This window comes from Mobula birostris, chromosome 16 (genome assembly GCF_030028105.1).
Source record: "Mobula birostris isolate sMobBir1 chromosome 16, sMobBir1.hap1, whole genome shotgun sequence".
NCBI lineage: Eukaryota > Metazoa > Chordata > Chondrichthyes > Myliobatiformes > Myliobatidae > Mobula > Mobula birostris.
In genome coordinates this window covers 77,918,766-77,934,144 of record NC_092385.1, presented here as the reverse complement: position 1 = coordinate 77,934,144, position 15,379 = coordinate 77,918,766, and the positions used below count along the sequence as shown (strand labels likewise).

General features: G+C 41.2%; 1 long non-coding RNA gene across 1 annotated transcript; it reads left to right on the top strand.

Moving 5' to 3' along the window:
- The first annotated feature begins 5,721 nt into the window (after window positions 1–5,721).
- On the top strand, window positions 5,722–12,384 carry LOC140210895 (uncharacterized). Its single transcript, XR_011889325.1, has 3 exons — window positions 5,722–5,811; window positions 9,531–9,557; window positions 12,276–12,384. It is a non-coding gene; the product is annotated as an uncharacterized lncRNA (long non-coding RNA).
- The last annotated feature ends 2,995 nt before the right edge of the window (window positions 12,385–15,379 follow it).

Here is a 15,379-nt window from a genome sequence, read left to right as displayed (position 1 = left end):
AAATCCTACAGGTCAAAGGGCCAAATGCCAGCCGAATCTCTAAACCTAACAGATTTTTATTTCAATAATTATCTTTCCTTTAATATTTTTCCTTGTTCATTTGCTAAGCTCACTCAGCTGATTTCTGTCAATGTCTCTCTTTCTCTTAGAAGACACCTATATAGTTCCCTACTATGATAAGTTGGACTCTTGACCTGAAATCTACCTTGTTATGATCTTGCACCTTATTTACCTCACTGCATTTCCTCTATGGCTTTTACACGTAATTCTGTATTGTTATTTATTATGGACTGATGATTCAGTACTATGCAAGAAAGGCTTTTCTCTGTATCTTGTGCCAGTAACAATAAACCATCGAACCAACCACACCACTAACCAATTACAAATACCCACACTTCTGAGGTTAGCAGATAATTTGCCTGCGCTCTTGCTGAATGCATTCTGAGGAATTCTATATGGGATATGCTGACTCTACCATAGGTGGGCAGTTGGAACTTGATTGGAGGAGTAGGTGACTGGACTGGAATATCTTGCACTCCTTTTTACTGTTCGTGCTTAGCGTCCACGTTGTCCAGCTGTAGGATCTCAATGCCTTCCCAGATGTTCTTTCTCCACTTTGATCTGTTACAGGCTCAGGACTTTAATGAGTCTAACAGGTTGATACAATCTTTAAAGGTTTGCTCCATCCTTCAGGAAAGTTCTTGCTATCCTGTAGGGCAGAAGAAGGAAACTGTTTCAGAAGTTTGGTGTTAGTCAGAATCAGGTTCATTATCACTGACCTGTGTCGTGAAATTTGTTGTTTTGCAGCATCAGTACAGTGCCATACATAAAAATTACTCTGTTACAACAAAAAATATAAAAGAAAATTAAAAAGTGCAGAACGAGCAAAATAATGAGGTGGTGTTCATGGGTTCGTGAAATCTGATGGCACAGGAGAAGACACCATTTAAGGCATTGGGTGTGTATGTATGTTGAGGCTCCTGTGCCTCCTTCTTGATGACAGTGATAAGATGAGGGCATATCCTGGATGCTGAAGGTCCTTAATGATGGATTCCCCCTCCCTGCAGCACCACCTTTTGAAGAAGTCCTGATGATGGGGAGGGTTGTTTCCCAGATGGAACTAGTTGAATCTACAACATCTGCAGTCTTTTTCAATCCTGTGTGTTGGAGCCTCTATTCTAGGTAGTAATATAACCAATGAGAATGATCTCCACAGCATAGCTGTCAGAATTTACTAGTCTTTGGTGACATACCAAATCTCCTCAATATACATAATACTCCTGGTATGGTCTAACCAGTCCTTTGTAACATAATGTCTCAAATTTTATATGTTATGTCCAGACCAACAAAGACAAGCGTGCCACATGTCCTCTTTTCCACCCTCTCTACCTTCATTGCCATTGTCAGGGAACTATGGACTTGAACCTTTCTGTTTATTGTCTCATGCCTGACTGTACTTATACCCTGCTGTATAGAGATACAGAATTGCAAGAGATTACCAATGCTGGAAATCTGGAGCAACATTCAAAAAATATAGGAGGAAATCAGCAGGACAGGCAGCATCTATGGAGGGAAATAAATATCTGATACCTTGGACTGAGGCGCTTCTGGAAAGAGTGACGGCAGAAGCCCAAATAAAAGTTTGGAGTGGGGGGGAGCACAAGATGGCAGCTGATAGGCGAATCCACTTGAGAGGACAAAGGTGGGAAAAGGGAATGATGTGAGAAGCTGGGAGTGGTAAGTGAATTGACTGAAAAAAAGGAATCTGACAGGAGAGGACAGCAATCCAGGGAATAAAGGGAAGGAGGTATGGAACCAGAAGGATGAAGGTGTGGTCATTCGAGGTCATCGAAGAGGAAAGAGAGCTAAAGGGGACAGAGGGCTAAGGGAAAACAAAAGGGTGGTGGAACAGAGGGAAGCAGACGGAAGTTAGAAAAATTGATCTTCATGGCTTGGTCTGTGTGTGGAGGTATGGACTCGGTCATTTGCTGAGAAGTTGCAAGTAGATGTGAACATTGTTACAGCATTAGCAGAATTCTCCAATTCTGACCTATTGACTTCCTGCAGTGACGTTCTGGGGCTGGGCAGATTGACCCTCAATAATCACACCCATCTTCCTTTACATGAACTATTGGAGTATTTTGGAATGGGAATGGGAATTGAAAGGGTTTATTATTGTCACATCATCAAGATGCAGTGAAAAGCTCATCTTGCCTGCTGTTCAGATTATAATGGATATTTATAATTACTATCATGATTATCTCTGGATGGGAACCAGAGTGATAGGTCCAATAACAGGGCTGGAAGACATAAAGCAATTTTTGTCATGATATTTTGAAAATAAATAGTTGGAAATAGGCCAGTAGTTCACCACAAGCAAGTATCTGTTTATACAAATAAATGGGTTTAATATGAAGAAATAATTGATTTAATGACTGAATCAGAAATTGTAATGACCAGAATGGCATGAACACAAAAATATTCCAGCTTCCAGCACTGGTGGCCTTTGTGCCTCTGCTTGTTTGATGACATTAAAGGATACAGGAAGAAGGCAGAAGAATGGGGGTGAGAGAGGGTTAATAAATCAGTCATGATGAATAGTATATCTTATAGTCTTACGATGGGCCAGTTGGTATACAGATAGCATGTATGAGGAAGGATGGCCAGGGCAAAAGACATTCTGTAAGTGCAGTCAGTTGAGTGGGTTGAAATTTGTCTATTTTAATGTGAAATGTATCATGAACAAAGGTGATGAATATAGAACATAGGTCAGTACAAGGAACTATGATGTTGTGAACTTTACAGATACTTGGCTACCAGAAGATCAGGGATGTCTGTTGGATGTTCCAGGGTTTAGCTGTTAAGAAAGGACAGGGAGGGAGGTGGCATTGCTAATCAGGGATAGTATCACACCTGCAAAAAAGGAGACAATCTGGAGTCAGAGTGGCTGGAAGTAAGAAAGAGGAAGAGAGTAATTACTCTATTGGGAGAGTTCTATAGATCCTCCCTCCCCCCTCCCCGATAGCAACAGAGGCACCAAGGAACAGATTGGGAGGCAGATTTTGGAAAGGTGCAAAAATAACAAAGCTGCTATCATGGGTGACTTCAACTTCCCTAATATTGAATAGTGCAAAAGGTGTAGATGGGACGGAATTTGTTAGGTGCATCCAAGAATGGATTTCTGACACAATATGTAGACAGGCCAAATGGAGGAGAGCCATATTGGGTCTGATACTGGGCAATAAACCAGGCCAGATGTCAGATCTCTCAAGGGGAGAGCACTTCTGAATAGTGACGACAGCTCCTTGGCCTTTACCACAGACTTGGAGAGGGATAGGAGCAGACAGTATGGGAAAGTATTTATTTAGAGGAGGAGAAAGTATAATACCATTTTGCAGGAACTTGTGGAGCATAAATTGGAAAAAAATATATAATATATACATATCATCTATAGAAACAAATATATGGAGGTTGTTCAGAGAGCACTTGCACTGGATGGATTTGTCCCATTGAGCAGAGAAAGGTGAAAGCAAACGTCTAAAGAAGAGGAAGAAGTATAATGAAGGTGTAAAAAGCAAGAATCAGACAGGACTCTTGAGAATTATAAGGCATCCAGGAAGGAGCTTATGAATGGACTTAGGAGAACTAGAAGGGGACGTGAGAAGGCCTTGGTGGGATAGATTAAGGAAAACCCAAAGTGTTCTAGGGAATTATAGACCAAAGTTTATCAAAGTATATTTATTATCAAACTATGTATGCAGTATACAATCTTGAGATTTGTCTTCCCCAGAGACAGCCACAAAACTAAGAAAACCAAAGAAAAACATCAAATCCCACCCAGCACCCAGCATGCACAAAAAAAAACAAATCATGCAAACAGCAACAAAAGAAAACCGAGGGAAAAACCACAAAATATAAAGTTCATGGAATATAAAATTCCTGAAACCCTCGTAGAGACAGCAAAATGCCAGATCGCTCAATCAGCCCGAAAACACACCACCAAAATGGAGACCACAGGCTCCAACAGAAGCAAAACTACATTGGAAAGAAAACGAAGACATAAAAGAAATAGTTTTGTGAACCGTCTAAAGGATGTCACCCTTGGTCGCGTTGTTCGTGATGTCATCTTCTTCTATTGCATCTTACATTGATTGTGAGGTCAAGTCCAATTTATTGTCCTCGGGAATTACGCAATAGTTTCATGTCAGTAGGGTAGAGGCTGACCTTAGCCTGTTCATACATACTTCCAAGCTTTTGTATCTTCTGCCCGATGGAGGGGGGGGGGGGGGTGGGGGGGGGGAAGAGGGAGTGTCCAGGATGGGCGGAGTTTTTGATGATGCTGACTGGTTTACTGAGGCTGCAAAAAGCATAGACAGAGTCTATGGAGGGGAGGCTGGTTTCTTTTATTTATTTATTTATTTATTTATTGAGATACGGCACAGAATAGGCCCTTCTGGCCCTTTGAGCTATGCCACCCAGCAATCCCCCAATTTCGTCCTAGCCCAATCACAGTTGAATTTACAACGACCAATTAACCCACCAATTGGTACATCTTTGGACTGTGGAAGGAACTGGAGCACCCGGAGGAAACCTACAGGGTCACGGGGAGAAGGTACAAACTCCCGTGTCACCAGTACTGTAAAGCGTTGTGCTATCCACTACGCCACTGTGCCACCATCGTTTCCATGATGTGCTGAGCTATGTCCATCACTGACTGCAGTTTCTGGTAGCCGTGGGAAGAGCAGTTGTTGGACAAAGCCTTCATGCAACCAGATAGCATTCTTTCTACAGTGCATCAATAAGCATCGGCAAGGGTTGATGGAGAAAAGTCCAATTCTTTAGCCTCCTGAGGTAGATATGTCGGTGAACTTTCTTGGCCATGACATCTATACAGTTGGGCCAGGACAGTTTATTGGTGATGTTCACTCCTAGGAACTTGAAGTTCTCAACACCATTAATGAAAACAGGAGCATGTTTACTGCTCCCCATTGACTCAACTCAATGGCCGGATCTTTTGTTTTGCTGATATTTATAAGAATCAGTCACTCTCACGTCATCTGCAGACTCCAGCTTTTTGCTCTATACTTGAAGGGGCCTGGAGCCAAGTAGTCCTGGTGTAACCCAAAACTGGGCATCAGCGGCCAGGTTGTTGGTGACTTAGATATTAATGGGCACCCTGTTCATCTCTTCTGGAAGCTGTTTCAGCTCAGGTCAATCTTCCACCTGCCGTGGTCAGAGGCCGCAGCTCTTGGCTCATGGAGTCCACTGCCTCTTCTCCCGCTGTCATTCCCCTTCAACAGCACGGATTGAAGATCTTGTCATGCACACTCCTTGGTAGAGGAAAGTCCTGAGCAGCCGCATTGTATAGTTTTCTTTTAACTAATCTCCGGAAATCCAGTAATGAGAAAATGGACTAAATATATTATTATTAAATACTTTACTGGCAAAAGTGAGAGACCTATAAACTCATTAACCAAGTAACTAATTCCATCATGCTTCATTACTGGCCTTGATATACAGATTGTACTTTAAACTATTTAGATTGCAAAAGTTTTCTAAAACATCTGTATTTGCTTTAAAAATACAGGTTGTTTACCTTACCATATTCTGCCAGGACATCACTACCTGGCAACGGTAAGAAAAATGTCAACGCTACTGCTATTTATTAACAGAGTGCTGAATAAAATCTATGACTTGCTTTTCAGCAGAGCATTGTTCAAAATGAAGACCATGTTGTCCTATTTTTTATTAATTTCAATTCCTGTATTGATATCCTCTGATTTCATCATAAGAGAAGTAGACCATCATAAGGTAATCTACAACTTATACCATGACCTCTTGATATTCTTCTTAATTCAAAGAATGATTATTTTAACTGTTTCTTTTTCAGACTGAATATGTAAATTCTTCGTCAAATATTTTGAAGCTGTCGCAAAGAATGCTTAAGTTATAGAGCAGTAAATCTGTGCATGTGAAATTTCTCTTTCACTTAATCACTGTGCAATGTGTTCTCAAGAGAAATAGAAAAGGATTAAATCTTGATCATAGATTTCAAACGGCTGAATTTTTTTACAAAGACAATCATACTGTACTTTTTGCTCATGACAGCTGAAATTATTTTCTAAACATTAAGCCTTGCAATAAAGGAAGGCCTCAGTACAGATAATATTTTCACAATGAATTTGCATGCAAGGGTAAACTAATTCCCAGTCTTTGTCTTAGTTTATAACATTATAGCCACTGTACATTGTCTTGTTTGATTCAATGTCACGTTCTGCTTCGATTCAATGTAAGTTTTATCTCTTGCTTTGGAGTTTATGTTCTATTGGCAGCACCAATCAGCAGTTCAGGAAGATTATTACAGTAAAGAATCAAAGATTAAAATTCCAATACTACACATGTAATTATGGTGATGGTCTGGAGCATACATGATAGCATGTTAAAGGATAGTACCAGAAACCCAAATTATAATCTAGAGATTCAATTAGTTCCAGAATTATCTACTTTTATTTCAGATTCTTCGTTTCTGCAGTCTTCTTCTTTTTAATTACTGAAGAGATGTGACTGATTTTTTTGCAGAAGTGTCAACAAGTCAAGGACTCTGATGTATCATGGGCCTAGACAAACAAACTAGGGATCAGAGTTCAAATTCCAACATGGAGTGAGGAATTTAAAATCAGCTGATAATCTGGAATGTTAAAAAAACTGCTCATTTGAATCATAGAGAAGTACAGTACAGAAACAGGCCTTTCAGCCCATCTAGTCCATGCTAAAACCATTTAAACTGCCTCGTCTCATTGTCCAGCACCTGGACCATAGCCCTCCATACCCCTGTATTCCATGTACCTATCCAAACTTCACAACACCACTTGTGCTGGCAGCTCATTCCACACTCTCGCAACCCTCTGTGTGAAGAAGTCTCCCCTCATGTTCCCTTTAAGCTTCTCACCTTTCACCCTTAACCCATGAACTCTGGTTATAGTCCCACCCAACCTCAGTGGAAAAAGCCTGTTTATATTTACCATATCTATCCCCTCATAATTTTGTATACCTCTATCAAATCTCCTCTCAATCTTCTATGTTCTAAGCCATGCAGTCCTAACCTATCCAATCTTTCCTTATAACTCAGGTCCTCCAGGCCTGGCAACTTGCTGGTAAATTTTCTCTGTTCCCTTTCAACTTTATTTACATCTTTCCTATAGGTAGGTGACCAAAGCTGCACACAATACTCTAAATTAGGCCTTAACAATGTCTTATACATCTTCAACATAGCATCCCATCTCCTGTACTCAATACTTTGATGTATGAAGGCCAAAGTGCCAAAAGCTTTCTTACGACCCTATCTACCTGTGACGCCACTTTCAATAAATAATGGTCCTGTATTCCCAGATCCTTTTGTTCTACCACATTCCTCAGTGCCCTACCGTTCACCAGGCAAGACCTACCCTGGTTGGTCCTACCAAAGTGCAACACCTTGTACTTGTCTGTATTAAATTCCATGGGCCATTTTTCAGCCCACTTTTCCAGCTGGGGCAGATCCCCCTGCAAGCCATGATAGCCTTCCTTACTATCCACTACACCCCCAATCTTGGTGTCATCTGCAAATTTGCTGATCCAGTTAACCACATTATCATCCAGATCAATTATAGAGATGACAAACAACAAAGGACCCAGCACTGATCCCTATGGCCCACCAGGAGTCAGAGGCCTCCAGTCAGAGAGGCAACCCTCTACTACCATCCTCTGTCTTCTCCCACATTCTCACAATGTCTAATCCAATTTACTAACTTATCTTGAATGCTGGGTGACGGAAGTTCTTGACCAGCTCCCTTGCGGGACATTGTCGAATACCTTACTAAGTTCCATGCAGTCAACACCCACTGCCTTACCTTCATCCACTTTCCTGGTAACTTCCTCAAAAATCTCTATATGTTTGGTAAGGCATGGTGTACCATGCACAAAACCATCCCTAATCAGTCCATGTCTGTCCAAATACTTACAGTATATATCTAGTCCCTCAGAACACCTTCCAACAACTTTCCCGCAACTGACGTTAGACTCATTGGCCTATAATTTCCTGGTTTATGTTTAGAGCCTTTTTCAAACAGCAGAACAACATTGGCTCTCCTCCAATCCTCTGGTACCTTCCCATCACTGAGTATTATTTAAATATCTCTGAAACAAAACATAAAAGCAGAATATTTTTCATTTGAAGTGTGTTGGTGTTCAGAGGGGCCTGGGCCCCAACAACTTCTACATTTGCCTCCCTTAGGATCAGAGGGAACTCCTTGTCAGGCCCTGGGGATCTATCCATTCTGATCTACCTCAGGGAAGCAAACACCTCCTTGTCTGTAATCCATACAGGGTCCATGAAGTTGATGCCCTGATGCCCCTTTGCCTCACTTCTATAGACTCTGTGACCATCTCCTAAATAATTACACATGCAAAGTAGTTTTTTAAGATCTCCCCCATGCGTTTTGGCTCCAGACGTGGATTACCATTTTGGTTTCCCGGAGGACCAACTTCATCTCTTGCTGTCTTTTTGTTCTTAACATACCTGTAGAATCTCTTAGGATTCTCCCTCTCCTTATCTGCCAGAGCAACTTCATTCCTTCCTTTAGCCTTCCTGATTTCTTTCATTTTGTTAAAAATGATGGCAATCCTATTAGATTGAGGTGAGTGAGGAAGATAGGCTGAAGGTGGGGAAGTGGGAATGATGTAACAGACTGGGGCAATAGAAGTGGCAAAGGATTGAAGAAACTGGAATCTGATAGGAGAGGGCAGTGGACCATGGAATAAAGGAAGGAGGTGAGGATGTGTTCCATACGGAAGAATGTGCAGTTGATAGACATTTGCTCCTTCAAGTACCAACCTCACCGCCTTCTCTTTACTCATGGTCCACTATCCTCTCCTATCAGATTCCATCTTCTTCAGCCCTTCCTCCCTTCCACCTATCATTTCCCAGCTTCTTACATCTTTTCTATTCTCCCTTTCCCTTACCTGACAAACAGCAAACACGGCTCTCCTCCCATTACCCCAGCACCTGGATCTACCCATCATCCACCAGCTCTCACTCCACCCCTTCCTCCTACCTTTTTATACTGGATCTCTCCCCTCCCCCTTGATTCCAGCCCTGAAGAAGGGTCTCGACCCAAAGTATTAACTGCCTATTTCCCTCCATAGATGTGGCCCCAGCACCTTGTGATTTGCTCCAGATTTCCAGTATCTGCAGTCTTTTTTGTGTTTTCCTGGAGTTTCTGTCACCAGCAGGTTTTAACAATAATTTTAAGTATTTTTTACAGCCACAAGTTCCCAGCTATCAGTAAGAGGAGACCTGTGCAATCTATTTTATAACAGGGGAACAAAAACTTTACAGGACAGTACACTGCTTTGTTTACCTTCCTAAAAACAAAAATGTCTTTTCTGTGAGATGTAACTGATTCCAATTACCTCTATGTATAACTTGTGTGCATAATGCAAGTATATGGTAATATTGACATGTTTGTTAATCTTTTCTTGGCCGGGAACAGAAGAGGAGCATAGTGGACCCCAGAACAGTAGGTTTGATTTCTCTGACATTATCTATTTCATTAAGTATGTCCATTCAATTTCATTATGCTGGGTCATAATATTTCTTCCAGTTCTCTTCTTTCTCTGTATAATGATTTGATTGGATTTATTTTAATCATTTTATACCATTCAAACTCCGTCACCATTCATAATAAAGTTGTTGGGGAGGGTTGTCCAGAGTGGTACCAGGACCTATCACCCACAGTGCCCCAGTGTGCTCGTGCCTGATGCAGAAGGCAGGATGAACCAAACAGATAAAGTCAACATGGCGCTGCTGATACACAGCGATGTTTCACAGGCAACTCACAACATTACAAGGTTGTATGGAAGACTGGCTGTTGCCCATGCTGAAAGTCTCCCCTCTCCACGACACCAATGTTGTCCAAGGGAAGGGCACTAGGGCTGATACAGCTTGGCACCGGTGTCGTCACAGAGCAATGTGTGGTTAAGTGCCTTGCTCAAGGACACAACACGTTGCCTCAGCCAAGGCTCGAACTAGCGACCTTCAGATCACTAAACCGACGCCTTAACCACTTGGCCACGCACCAACACACAATTGTGCACTATTGTGCAGTTTTATAAGAAAATCAGCTGGTAAGTTGTTCCAAGCATCCTGGATAACTTGCCAGAATTCTTTTGCAGACTTTGTCTGTCTCCTTTGCTTCTGTTTCTCCAGGTAATCCCAGACAGACTCAATGATGTTGAGAGCAGGGCTCGTGGAGTCCATACAACCTGAAACCACATAAAAAATCTAGGGTGCCTAAGACTTTTGCACAGTCCTGTACAGGGTGCCACCGTAGTGCAGTTGTTAGTGTGACACTATTACAGCTCGGAACATTGCAATTCAGAGTTCAATTCAGGTGTCCTTAGTAAGCAAGTTTGGACAATCCTTTTCGTGTGCACATGGGTTTCCTCCAGGTTCTTCCCACAGTCCAAAACATACCGGTTAGTAGGTGAATTGGTCATTGTAAATTGTCCTGTGATTAGGTTCAGGTTGATTCGGTGGGTTGCTGGGTGGTGTGGCTCAAAGGGCCGGTTCCGTTCTGTACACCGTTATTGACAGGAGGCTTGGTAGCATTAGCAACAGAGGGATCTGAGGGTCCAGATACATCGCTCCCTAAAAGAGACCACATGGGAATAAACGATGTGTGTGTCATGCTTGTCTTCATTAGTTGAGACATTGAGTTGAAGAACCAACAAGTTATATCAGAGGTTTATAAAACTCTGGTTCAACTGCATTTAGAGGATTGCATTCATATCTGATCACTTCATTATAGGAGGGACGTGGGGACTTTGGAGATGGTGTTGAGGATATTGTCTGGTTTGGAGGATCTGTGCTTTGGGGAGAGGTTGGCCAAGATGGGCTGCTTTCTTTCGAATCTGAAGGGAGATTTGATAAGTTTATAAACTATCTGAGGCATAGATGGACAGCTGATATCTTCACACAGGATTGAAATATCTACTACTAATATTTCAGGTGAGAGGGAGAAGGTACAACAGTGATTTGTAAAGCAAGCTTTTTAAAAATAGAGTGGTGGGAGCCTGGAATGCACTGGAAAATATGGTGGTACAGACAGGTAGCATAGGAGAATTTTAGGCACATGAATATTCAGAGGAGGAAGGGATATAGCCAATGTGTGGGCAAGAAGGATTAGATCAATAGGTCAATGGCAGATGCAATCCCAATGGCTCTTCACACGGCTTTAGACCTCCTGAACAACACAAACACTTACGTCAGGACGCTGTTCATCGACTATAGCTCAGCATTTAATGCCATCATTCCCACAATCCTGTTTGAGAAGTTACAGAACCAGGGCCTCTGTACCTCCTTCTTCAATAGGATCCTTGATTTCCTAACCAGAAGACCACAGTCTGTGCAGATTGGTGATAACATATCCTCCTCGCTGACAATCAACACTGGCACTCCTCAGGGGTGTGTGCTTAGCCCACTGCTCTACTCTCTATATACACATGACTGTGTGGCCAGGCATAGCTCGAAAGCCATCTATAAATTTGCTGATTTATAGATAACTATTTATTTATTTATTTATTTCCCTTCTACTTTATGTATTGCATTGAACTGCTGCTGCTAAGTTAACAAATTTCATGTCATGCCGGTGATAATAAACCTGATTCTGATTCTGATTCTGTTTACTCGGGACACATTGGTTGAATTAGTTCAGCACAACATCATAGGCCAAAGGGCTGTCCTGTTCGATATTCTACGTTCTAGCTCATCATAGTTGAAATTTTTGGAATCATTTTTAAATGTTTGCAGAATTTTCAAATAGATGAAATCACTCAAAGTTTAATTATCAACATCTTAAAACATGAGCAAATTATTAAATCATCAAAATGAAGTAAAGTAACTCTCCTATCTGTTAACATTTTCCACAACCCAGCCCACACAAATAAATAATTTTGTTATTTGTGCAGCAGTCATGTCCAGTGTAAAGCTGAGGGGCTGATTGCAAAGTGCATCTGCCCCTCTATATGTTACCGCTGCTATAATCATTGGTTGTCAATCCATTAGATTCATCTTGACTGGTGCTCTTTACTTCTAACGTTTCCATTGATAACAATGCAATGATTTACTTCTGATCTTTCTAGTTTTTTTTTCTCAGTAGTTCTCACTGAAACATTCTCCATCCCACATCCCACCCTCCTAACCCCCACCACCCACCCCACCTTCTGATCTCCTTCAGCATCGGAGGGAACTTGAAATCTACAGCATGAAGATCGATTCCAAAGTAACCTCACGGTTTGCTCACAATGTGATAATTAGCCGAGTGGTAAATCGAGCTGATGCGTCCAGGGAGGCCTTCTTCGAGATAGACCTACCCTCGACAGCCTTTATCACCAACTTCAGCATGTGCGTATCTGCTTACTCAGTTTAGTTTACTAATAAGCTTAAAAGAGGTACTCAGCAGCAATTTTATATTATTAAACATAGTAAAACCAGTATGCAAGGCATACTTCACTGTATCTTGTACATCTGACAACTATAAAGTAATACCAATACCAAAAATATGATCAAGGTTAATTTAAGGAGCAATAAAAATCTGAAGAATCTATTAAACATATTTACAGCAGGGATAATTTATATATTCTTTGAGAAAGTGTTACTTGCTGTGTCTAAATGCTTCATATGTAAGTTTGATATCTAAAGTGAAGAAAAAGAATCAAAAAGAACTCGGAATTTTCTGCCTAAGGAGTTTATTTTATAAGAGTGGATTGTGGCACAGCTATAAGCCTAGTTGAGAGGTTTGGCTTTTTTTTAGTAAATCATAGTAGCTTGTGATCATTGTTACTAAATGTACCATTCATAACATTCTCTGACAGACGAGTAACAAAACCATTGTTGCTGGTTGCCCATTCACTGTTAAATTTGTGAAATTGCCAGATCTATTGATAAACAGTTTAGGATTCAGGGGAACTTACAATTATATTTCTGATATGATATTTTTAATTAATTGAGTTTGTTTTTTTAGAAGCTGCCCTCAGTGTTTTTATTCTGGTGAATTACTGAGGGAAGAGCACTGGTGACAAACTATCAGTTACAATAAATGGTGTGTGAACAGCCACAAATAAAATTGGAAATGGTAGAGGTGTGTAAGAAGATGACACATTGTGACTTACGGATCACTGTGATCATGGAATACAGGCAGCTGAGCAGTCAAACCATGACATTAGTAATTTGCTTGGTACTTGCCTTATTCCAATCCTCTGCGAGGAAGCAGAAAAGCACTGGCAGCATGGGCAAGCAGTCTGGTTTCCTATTACATTAGTGGGACCTCAGTGACATCTGAAGTCATTTTCAGGCCTGAAGAGGTCCAGATGGTGAGAAGGAAGGAGAACCAATCAAGCTTATTCGGTCACTTTTCCTTGTGGCTCTTGCAATGAAGAGGAATGCTGTAGCAGTTGATGCAAGAAAAGCTTTGAACACGCTTGCCCTGGACCATCTACTCCCGCTCAGGAGATGCCCTCAAAACTCCCTACTTTCATTATGCTGGAAGGGGTCTGGAGACCATAGACCACTTTCTCTTTGCCTGCCTGCAACTGAAGGCTGGAAACATAGGAATGAGGCCTAATGGATATCATCACTGAAAGCATGCTGCTACATCTGACAGGGGAGAACTTGACCTGCTATAAATCACTATAAAAATGCATTCACTCCCCTAACTAATTTTCTGAAAGAAGGATTTCTCCCAACTAGACATTCAGGGTCATAAAAAAATGCTGAGTCATATTGTGTTCAAAGCCAAGAATGTGGTTTTCAAATTACATATTGTTGTTGCTTTACAAATATCGACTGGCCACAGTGAAAATGACCTCCTGGTTAAACAGCTCAATGTGCTCTGCAAACAAAATCCTTCTCTTTGCAATTCCAGGAAAAGTCAAGACCCCTTGTTCGTTAAACACATCGTACCGCAGATTCAATTCAGACTCAAAAAATGACTGCATTAGTTTTATTTAATTATTAAATAATGGATTATATTGGACATGTTAAATATCTTGGGGTGATGCTGACCTTTAAACCATTAAAATTCCATTTATTAATATTGAGTTTCAAACTAAATATACTTTCTCTGACTTTCAGTGTTTCAAAAGTCTATATTTGTTTGTTGTAACTTTCCCTGTGGCCTTCAGCAGCTGCAGCCTTCCACAGCTTCTGGGATCATTTTATATTTGCTTCCTATGTACAGTACTCTGTTTTGCAAGTTGTAACCAGAGATTCTGCCAAATCACAAACATGGCCTGATCATGAATTCTTCACAGATCATGTTTGTTACTTATTTATTTACTCAGTGGTCCTTCAAGCCACACTGTAATGATTTACAACGGCCAGTTCATCTACTCATCTGGGAAAAGAAACCAGAGCACCCCGGGGAAGATCCACCCACTCCTCGAGGAGGAATTACACAGACTCCTGACAGGGGACACCGAAATTGAACTCTGAACTCCAACTGTAATAGTGTCCCGCTAACTGCTAACGTTTGCGCTCCATTCCCAAAAACATCTGCTGTTTGCAATGGACAGAAACTTTTGGGTGTCTCACTGCTTTCTGGTCCTGATGAAAGGTTTCGGCTTGAAGCACCGACTGTTTATTCCCTTCCATAGATGCTGCCTGACCTGCTGAGTTCCGCCGGCATTTAGTATGTGTTGCCGGGTGAACCATTACTTTGCAACATCAGTTTTGTCACCCTTACTTTTTATTGGTATTCATCTAAATTAGAGAGGGTAAATTAGAGAAGCTTTTCTGCAACAGAAAAGAATCTTGGCTGGGTCAAGATGAGAGGAAGGTTAAAGCACGTCAACTTAAACGAAGGAGTGAGATGGAGATGGGGTGGAGCTTGGTGCTCATGGAAAATAGAATGGAGGAACAGACTGTTACCATCAGCTGAGAGAAACATATATCACAGTGGCAGTCAGACTGTTGAGAACAGAAAAATGGCTCGTTCAGAGCCAACAGAGGAACTCATCTACAGTATATGGTCAAATATTCTCAATTTCTCCTCAAGAAATTATCAGAATTTCCAGATATTTTCTAATTAGCTTTTAGCTCTAATAAAGAACAGCTTAGTACAGGAACTATTTCCAGCTATTTGAGAAAACATTGGCTCATTCATTATATCACTATAACCCAGAGTACTGAGAGAGGTTGTTGAAGAGATAATGCATGCATTGGTCATGATCTTTCAAGAATCACCTGATTCTGGCATGGTCCCAGAGGACTGGAAAATTACAAATGTCACTCCACTCTTCAAGAAGGGAGTAAGGCAAAAGAGAGGAAATTATAGACCAGTTA